General features: G+C 48.5%; 1 long non-coding RNA gene across 2 annotated transcripts; it reads left to right on the forward strand.

Annotated features, from left to right (window-relative positions):
* LOC141729226 (uncharacterized) lies at positions 1-4890 on the forward strand. Of its 2 annotated transcripts, none has more exons than XR_012580626.1 (3): positions 1-3630; positions 3734-3821; positions 4700-4890. It is a non-coding gene; the product is annotated as an uncharacterized LOC141729226 (long non-coding RNA). The 2 variants fall into 2 exon arrangements; XR_012580625.1 differs by having other exon boundaries at positions 11-3630; positions 4703-4890.
* The last annotated feature ends 4985 nt before the right edge of the window (positions 4891-9875 follow it).

The raw sequence follows: 9875 nt of genomic DNA on the forward strand, positions 1-9875 counted from the left end.
AGTCGAAGGCTTTCATTTGAGGAGCGCCCCTTCTTTTGTGCTCTCGTAGGGGACGAACGTGAAGGGGAGAGGACACTTCTTTGCCCTTGTTGAAGGGAGGCGAGCCCCGCCTGCGGCGTCAGTTTCGGGCTTCGGTTGCGGGAAGCTGCAGCTGTGGCAGCGTTTGCAGGGCTGCAATGGGGCCGTGCCGCTGCATGGGAGGGCGCTTGTGGTGCCCGCGGCCCGGGCCGGAACGTTGCCGCTCGGGAGCGGCGCTGGCACGGCCCGGGCAGCTGCCGGGGCGCACGGGGGATTTGGCGCGGCCGGGCCGGCCAAGGGCGGCGGTGGCGGAGCCGCGCCGGGCCGGCCAAGGGCGGCAGAGGCGGCGCGGGCGCTGCTGCGGCGGCCCGGGCGGTGCCGGCCGCTCCGTCCGCTCCGGGCGCGGGGCTCGGGCGCCGCCGCCACCCCCGGGCCCGGCGCCGGCCCCGCCGGGCAGGGGCAGCGGGCGCGGCTCTCCGGGCCGGCGCCGGCCCCGCGTGCCGGAGGAGCCGCCGGAGGAGCCGGTCTCCTGGCGGGAGCCGCGCTCCGTCCGGGGCCCGCAGCGAGCGCGGGCTTCGGCTGCTCGCAGTGCTGGGGCGGTGCCGCGGTTCGGAGGCGCTTTTTCGGCATTGATTGCATCGCTGTGTTCGGTTTGCAGCGGGGGTACGCTAAGGGCTACGGGGTTCTTCCTGAGTGCTGCGGTTCTCGGTGCCGGTGGGGATGATAAAGGTTCGTTTCGGATTGGGTTTCGTAGTCGGATATGGTTTTTTTGCCGGGGTATTATGTTTAGAAAGGCGCGCAATGGTTTTTACGGGTCGTAGCGCGAAGCAGCGGTTCGGATTTTAATTCTGTTGAGGTGGCTTTTATTGGCGTGAGCGGGTAGTGTTTGTTTCGGTGGGCTTTTGAGGTAGCGTCGTGTCGTTCATAGCAGCGGGTTTTTAATCTCGAGAATTGCATGTGTGTTTATCGTCTTCCAGGGCTTTTATTTATTTGGTTGGTTTGATTGTAGTGTATGTTTTATGGTTGCGGGTAATTTGGGAGACATTGTTTATGGTTACGTTTGTCTTTAGTCTTTGTGTTTGTTTCTAGGTGTTATTTTTATTTTGATATCTTGAGGCACTATGGGTTTATTCCGTTGGGAATAATATTTTTGTTGAAAATGAAAGTTTATTCGGTTTTGGGGCTTTTTTTGTTGTTGGTTTTTTTTTTTATTATTTTTGTTGTTGTTGTTGTTCTTTCATGTATTTGATTGTTGTTCATCGGTTTTATTTTGGGAATCTGGGTATTTATATGGTGGATCTTTTCAAGTAGTATTGAGTAGTTGTTTTCTTAGTTTTTAGACCTTGAGATTTTTTCTATTTCGTTATGTAGTTCGGCTGTTATTTTTACAGAGGATTGGTTATTCTTTGAGTTAGTGTAGAGGTAGAATTTTGTTTATTTTTTTTTAGTAACCTTCAGGGTCAGTGGCACTGTTTGGAGTTTAGTAGGTTGGTTTGATTTCGTTTTTTAGTAGTTGTAATTTGCTGTGCGTGTTTCTATAGGGTTTTCTTTTATCTTGGTTCCATTTTTCGGATATGATGAGAATTTGTTATTGAAAAGAGTGTTTTGTGGTTTTTTGGCTGGCAGATTTTTGGCTGTTGGAGGTATCTTGATGTTTTTCGAAGATATTGCTGGCAATTCAATGCTCTTTGTATTGTAATTTTATTTAGGAATTGGATTTCTAATGTAATATTATAACTACATTTAAACAAAACAGATGTGTGGAAATGGGAATAAACCTCTCTTGTTTTTATATATTTGATCTTTTTTTAAAATTTTACTTGTAACATAAGTTATTATATGTTACAATAAGATATTATCTTTTTTAATTAGAGTATTGTGTGTATTTATAGATATGTAGATAGAGAATATAAATATAGACACAACCCAACTCAAATATAAATATAGAAATGTGTTTCAAATATATGCAGGTATACATAAAATTTTTAAATAATTGTAAATATAAAATAACATCAATTGATACTACGCATAATACAAGTAATACTGTATATATCTTTTTTAGTATATTATAGGAAATAGATATAAAATAGATATATCAATTGATGTACTATACTTATAAAACAAATGATAGATATGATAATTATAATTATAAAAGTATTTTTCAAGTAGTTGAAAATAAAGGATGGTTTTGTTTTTCATTTGGCAAAAGCAGGGGTTTTAGTATAAAAATTATAAATACAAATAATATAAAGGTAGAAGTCTAAGTATATAAATATATCATAAATAGCTAAAGATTAATATAAAAATTAAAAATAAAGGAAAAAACAAGGTTTAGCAGTAGATATGATACGTAATTTAATAAATAATTTCTCTCTATTATTTGAGCAGGATACATATTATATATATTCTAAATATAATGCATCAATATAAACTAGAAATATAAATGTGTATATAGTCATGCAAGCTCTAAATATAACAATATTTCAGTATAGTTTAAAAGAAGGGTTTTCTGGTATTTATTTAGTTAGAATTGGATTTTTTTTTAAATAATAAAAGTATTTTAGAAATGTAGTTTTAAGCTATAGAAGAACTATATAAGAACTATACAATTAATAGAGAAAGATATTTATAAAAACACAGGGAAATACATATAAACAATAGGAATAGACAGAATATATTGTATAAATTACATGCTACATCAATGTTCACTATAAATATGCGTGTGACTATAAATATGAAAAATAGAAATAAAACTTTTATTTAAACATGGCTTTAAATCAAGGGGGCTTGTTTGACTCTTGCTCGATAGGAGGCAGGTTTTTGGCATTTATTTCAGAGCAGTTTTTGTCTGGGGTCGCCCCTGTTCTTTTTTGCCGCCTTCGCTGCCCGCAGCCCCGAGGCGCGCTGCGCCCCCGTCTGGGGCGGGCGGCAGTGCTGCCTCCTTGTGGGCAGAGCGCGGTACTGCAGCTGTGAGCCGACAGGCAGCCGAGAGGCCGCCATGTTGGGAGCGGCGTGTCGCGGGTGTCTCGGACTGGCTTGACCTTCTCAAAATGGCGGCCAAACAGGCGGAGAAAATAGCACACCCCGGTGAGTCTGCCCCCCTGTGTCCAAAGGGCGGTACTGCACCCCCCGAGCCAGCGCCTTGCCTCTCGCCGCTGGGTGCCGGGGGCGGCGGAAGGACGCGGCTGCCGAGCGAAGGAAGTGCGAGGGGCGGGAGCGAGCGGCATCGGAACAGGGCTGCAGCCCCCGGGCCCGCGCCCGCCACGCTCCAGGCGCTGGGAGCGACCGCGGGCCGGACAATCCCGGCGGGGCGGCCCCGGGCAGGCGGCGCAGGAGGCGGAGCGGGGCCGTGGCTCTCGCCGCCGTCGCTGCCGCCAGCTTTGGAAGGTCGGGCCGGGCGCCCGTCCCGTCCCGCCGGCTCCCGGTCTCTGTAAACTCCTCTGTGGCTTCGCAGGTCCGTGCTGGAGAGTGGGAGAAAGGGCCCTGCTGGTTGCCGTGTCCTCGGTGGGCAGCGAGCTCTGACCTTGGCCGGATGGGCTGCTGAGTAATGGAACAATGGGGATGCGCTTTTATGTATTTAGTGACCTTTACAGATTTCTCCCCCTGCTTCAGGTGAGCGTGCATCATTGCAGGCTTGGGATTGAGTGAAATGCGCTGAGGAAACCGGCTCTGGGGAGGGAAATGCTCTGTTAACATGTGCCTGTTCTTCTGTCAGACTCATCACAGCAGGACAGCATGAAGACTGAAAGTGTAAGAAGATGTGGAGGGAAAGAGAGAATCTGACAGGAGCATTGAACGCACAGGTGCACGAATTCTGCTTTTGGATTGGATTTAAACTCAGAAGTTGTAAGGAATTTGGGAAGGAGAAGGGACATTTCAGAAGGAGAAGGAGTTGTTGTTACAGTCCTGGCAAAATCTTTTGTTCTAGCTGATAAAAGAAGTTAGTTTAAATTAAAAAAAATTTGAAATGTGGGTTTTTTTTTCCTTGACTATTATATTCATTGGTGGTATATGGTGTGTTATTTCTTGGTATTATTAACTCTGTGTAAATTGTTTTTTGAGTGAAGCTAACTTTCTGGATGGGTTTTCAGGTAGGAATAGATGGTATTTCAGGTAGGATTAATTTCAATAGGTTTCTTTCATAGACTTCTCATAGGTATTACTGGGATTTTGGTATTGTTTACTGTATGTATAAACATACAGATTTGGTAGGGCCAGCTGGGCTGCTGGAGTTTTGGGTGTGAATTTATTAGATGGCTTTGGTTAAATACAGAATAATTATGTAAGTTAACAGCAAATGACCAGCTATTTATCCAGCTATGCTACCTAAACACAAAGTTTTATGTCTTACCAGTTTTCTGTTCTTCTGCTCCAAGTAGCTGTTGCAAAAAAGAAAGCACTGTTATTTTTGTGAAGAGTTTTCTTCTATAACAAGCCCTTTACTCCCCTTGAATCTGAGAGGCCAAACAGCTGCAGCTGTTCTGAGGGCTTTTACACCTGGGAGGATTTGCCCCCTCCCTTTTCCTGGGTGCCATGGGAACGAGAGGCGGGCACCATCGGGGGTATATTAAACCCAGCCTTGGCTGAGGGGCTTCATTCCCTCTCTGGGATGTGCTGGGGTAAGAGCTCTCCTCTCATTTCAGTGAAAAGGCTCTTTCAGCTCATCTCAGCTTGTTTCCAGCAGGTGTTTCTGGGCATCTAAAGCAGCAGAGGCTTGGAAGAGACTGTGAAGAAAACAGCATGGAATACAGGGAGTATGTAGGTTCACAATTTTGGGTTTTGTGTTTAGGGGTGTTAAAGCACCTTTGTAATTTCTGGTTTTGTTCTTGGTTTGTTTTTTATGGTTTTTAGGAGGAGCACGCCTTTCAGAGATTCCAGGTTGTGTCAAGGACAACACATTTTGCAGCAGATTCATCGTGTCTCAGGAGGGATCTGCCCAGTATCAAGGATGATGTTTGAGATTGAGGCTTCAGGTGAGTTGAGGATTGTGAGTGGGAGAGGGAGGGTGAGCAGGTATCCAGTTAGGAGTTCTTGGGAGGGGGTTTGCAGGCAGCAGGGTGAGAAAGGGTGTTTATTTGTTTATTTGAGGGCCCCCCTCCCCACAAGGCTTCTAGCAGAGGCATTCCCATGTCTTAGAGCACACAGAGTCATCCAGTGCACTCACAGGAATGCCATTTAACTTTGCCTTTCTCTAACCCAGGTGCCAGCCCTAATAAAGGCCACAGCCTTGGAATCAGGATGAAGCTGGAGCCTGAGGGAGCCAGGCACACTCAGGAGAGGGCAAGTAGCTGACTGGCTGGGATTTGGCCCGCATAACTCTGGACTCATTCTTTGGTTTTGGTTTTCTTTATTGTAGCTGACCGAGAGGCTCACAGGCGATCACGAGGCTCTCTGAAGCAGCCTCATTTCAGGTGCAACGTGGATTCCCATCACCGATCATCCAAAAGATAAGTTGGGAGCCACGGCCTGGAGATGGGGGCGTAGCAGGTTGGGAGTTCTTGGGACAGATTTAAAAATTAGCGGAGGGAAAAGCAAACTTGTCCAAGGGCCTCTTAGGACAGCTAAAGGGAGAGGCTCTACTTTTGATGGCAGCTTTCAGGCGGGCAGTGCAGAACAGCTCTGGTTTGTGTCGTGGTTTCCGGTGTGCCGTGTTCCCTAGTGTGTCTTTGGGGTCCCTTTTGCCTTCTTCCCTCGAGGCCCTCACGACAAGCATGATGTGTGGTGTTTGATGTCCCCCTGTTTGTCACGTTCTGTGTCACGGGTGTCTGCACACATACGGGTGCCGGAGCTGTTCTGCCCTGCCGCATGGCCAGCTGCAATGGGACAAGCCCTGGGGAGTGTAAATTTGTAATGGGGGCTGTACTTGGGCTCTAGATGCTATTCCTAGATGGATCTGAGGTCTTTGCAGCTTGTGAGTTATCCTGGTGGTGTTTGACACGTGTTCTGACTTTCTTTCAGGTGCAGATGCATTGCATCCATGGCAGAGGGTCAGAGTTAGCAGGTGCCGGGCCTTCCTAGGAGCAGGGTGAGTAGCAGACTGGTGGGGTTTTGGCCGATGGGGTGCCAAGATCAGGCACTGATGTTTGGTTCTCTTTACTCTAGCTGTCTGAGAGACACCGGCCCGGTGACAGCAGGACCTTCCCAGCTGACGAGGTGGCCTTTCTTTGCACCTGGCACGGACCGGCATCGCCAGATGTCTGAGAGATAAGTAGAGGGCTATGACCCACAGAGGGGATGAAGGCAGGGTGCTGGTTTGGGAATTACTGGGAGGGGTTTTTGAGTCCAATTTGGCGGTGGGGGGGTGTCCATGAAGTGGCCCCTTAGGCCCCATGAAAGCCAAGTCTCACCTTTGATCACAGTGCTGAGGTGTTCAGGGCAGAGCAGTCCCGGTGTGTCTGGTGTCACTTGTCTGCTGTGCATTATGTGTTGTTTGTGTATCTCCTGTCTTTTACCTTAGCACATTGAGGGGCCTGTCAGAAACCTTGGCATCATTGTTAGCATCTGTGATCTCTGCATTCCTTGGCCTGGCACCCAGGCCAGAGATGTGATTCTGATACCTGTCTGAGCTCCCCAGTCAAAAGTTCTCTCTTTGGAAGCATCCAGTCAGATGTCTTGTCAGGTCTTGTTCTGAGCTGTACGGACAGCTGTGCCCCACCTGGATCCATTATGGTGGATTAGGGCTTGAAAGAATGTGAGGGCAGGCAGAGGATTCTGACCATAGGATTCCTAGGCATCCATCTTTACTGTTCTTGGAATCAATCATTCAGTTAGCATCTTCTTCCTGCAGTGTTCTCTGAGCCTCATCAGCTCACCGTCATTTTGAACTCAGTCATCTCCTTTTGCATGCTCTCAGTCCTTGCAGCCATTTTCCTTGCCAAGGGATTTCTGTTCCTGTTGTGTCCCCGTTGTGTGTCCTGTCCTGTCTGTCCTGTGTCACGGGTGTCAGCACACATTTGTGCCGGGGCTGCTCTGCCCTGCCGCATAGCCTGGTGCGATAGGAGAGGGCCCGGGGACTTGGAATGTGTAATGTGGGGTGTAGTTGGATTCCAGATGGGATTTGTCGATGGACACAGGACATCTGGAGCTCTTAAGTTGTCCTGCAACAGTGTGACTCTTGTCCTAACGTTTTTTTCAGATTCAGATGAATTAAATCTGGGCCAGAGGGCCCCATCCCGTGTGATGGGATTCCCCCGAGCAGGTGAGGCCCCATTTGTCTGTGCAGCAGAAGTGTACATGGTGACTCTGTTAGAGCTCACTTCTTTGTCTTTCTTTTTAGGAAGTGAATCTGGATATCAGCAGTCAAGGTGAGCCGTGGAGAGAAGTGGTTGTTATTGCTCAGCTCTCAAGGAGAAGAATTTTTTCAGCAGCTTGATCATGTCACAAGAGGGATCTGCCCAGTGTCAAGGATGATGTTTGAGATTGAGGCTTCAGGTGAGTTGAGGATTGTGAGTGGGAGAGGGTGCGTGAGCAGGTATCCAGTTAGGAGTTCTTGGGAGGGGGTTTGTAGGCAGCAGGGTGAGAAAGGGTGTTTATTTGTTTATTTGAGGGCCCCCCCCACAGGGCTTCTAGCAGAGGCATTCCCATGTCTTAGAGCACACAGAGTCATCCAGTGCACTCACAGGAATGCCATTTAACTTTGCCTTTCTCTAACCCAGGTGCCAGCCCTAATAAAGGCCACAGCCTTGGAATCAGGATGAAGCTGGAGCCTGAGGGAGCCAGGCACACTCAGGAGAGGGCAAGTAGCTGACTGGCTGGGATTTGGCCCGCATAACTCTGGACTCATTCTTTGGTTTTGGTTTTCTTTATTGTAGCTGACCGAGAGGCTCACAGGCGATCACAAGGCTCTCTGAAGCAGACTCATTTCAGGTGCAACGTGGATTCCCATCACCGATCATCCAAAAGATAAGTTGGGAGGCACGGCCTGGAGATGGGGGCGTAGCAGGTTGGGAGTTCTTGGGACAGATTTAAAAATTAGCGGAGGGAAAAGCAAACTTGTCCAAGGGCCTCTTAGGACAGCTAAAGGGAGAGGCTCTACTTTTGATGGCAGCTTTCAGGCGGGCAGTGCAGAACAGCTCTGGTTTGTGTCGTGGTTTCCGGTGTGCCGTGTTCCCTAGTGTGTCTTTGGGGTCCCTTTTGCCTTCTTCCCTCGAGGCCCTCACCACAAGCATGATGTGTGGTGTTTGATGTCCCCCTGTTTGTCACGTTCTGTGTCATGGGTGTCTGCACGTACTTTTGCTGGATCTGTTCTGCCCTGCCACATGGCCTGCTGCAATAAGAAAAGCCTGGGGAGTGTAAATTTGTAATGGGGGCTGTACTTGGGCTCTAGATGCTATTCCTAGATGGACCTAAGGTGTTTGCAGCTTGTGAGTTATCCTGGTGGTGTTTGACACATGTTCTAACTTTCTTTCAGGTGCAGATGCATTGCATCCATGGCAGAGGGTCAGAGTTAGCAGGTGCCGGGCCTTCCTAGGAGCACGGTAAGTAGCAGACTGGTGGGGTTTTGGCCGAAGGGGTGCCAAGATCAGGCACTGATGTTTGGTTCTCTTTACTCTAGCTGTCTGAGAGACACCAGCCCGGTGACAGCAGGACCTTCCCAGCTGACGAGATGGCCTTTCTTTGCACCTGGCACGGACTGGCATCGCCAGATGTCTGAGAGATAAGTAGAGGGCTATGACCCACAGAGGGGATGAAGGCAGGGTGCTGGTTTGGGAATTACTGGGAGGGGTTTTTGAGTCCAATTTGGCGGTGGGGGGGTGTCCATGAAGTGGCCCCTTAGGCCCCATGAAAGCCAAGTCTCACCTTTGATCACAGTGCTGAGGTGTTCAGGGCAGAGCAGTCCCGGTGTGTCTGGTGTCACTTGTCTGCTGTGCATTATGTGTTGTTTGTGTATCTCCTGTCTTTTACCTTAGCACATTGAGGGGCCTGTCAGAAACCTTGGCATCATTGTTAGCATCTGTGATCTCTGCATTCCTTGGCCTGGCACCCAGGCCAGAGATGTGATTCTGATACCTGTCTGAGCTCCCCAGTCAAAAGTTCTCTCTTTGGAAGCATCCAGTCAGATGTCTTGTCAGGTCTTGTTCTGAGCTGTACGGACAGCTGTGCCCCACCTGGATCCATTATGGTGGATTAGGGCTTGAAAGAATGTGAGGGCAGGCAGAGGATTCTGACCATAGGATTCCTAGGCATCCATCTTTACTGTTCTTGGAATCAATCATTCAGTTAGCATCTTCTTCCTGCAGTGTTCTCTGAGCCTCATCAGCTCACCGTCAGTTTGAACTCAGTCATCTCCTTTTGCATGCTCTCAGTCCTTGCAGCCATTTTCCTTGCCAAGAGATTTCTGTTCCTGTTGTGTCCCCGTTGTGTGTCCTGTCCTGTCTGTCCTGTGTCACGGGTGTCAGCACACATTTGTGCCGGGGCTGCTCTGCCCTGCCGCATAGCCTGGTGCGATAGGAGAGGGCCCGGGGACTTGGAATGTGTAATGTGGGGTGTAGTTGGACTCTAGATGGGATTTGTAGATGGACACAGGACATCTGGAGCTCTTAAGTTGTCCTGCAACAGTGTGACTCTTGTCCTAACGTTTTTTTCAGATTCAGATGAATTAAATCTGGGCCAGAGGGCCCCAACCCCTGTGAGGGGATTCCCCCGAGCAGGTGAGGCCCCATTTGTCTGTGCAGCAGAAGTGTACATGGTGACTCTGTTAGAGCTCACTTCTTTGTCTTTCTTTTTAGGAAGTGAATCTGGATAGCAGCAGTCAAGGTGAGCCGTGGAGAGAAGTGGTTGTTATTGCTCAGCTCTCAAGCACAACAATTTTTCAGCAGCTTGATCATGTCACAAGAGGGATCTGCCCAGTGTCAAGG

This window comes from Zonotrichia albicollis, chromosome 5, assembly GCF_047830755.1.
Source record: "Zonotrichia albicollis isolate bZonAlb1 chromosome 5, bZonAlb1.hap1, whole genome shotgun sequence".
Lineage (NCBI taxonomy): Eukaryota > Metazoa > Chordata > Aves > Passeriformes > Passerellidae > Zonotrichia > Zonotrichia albicollis.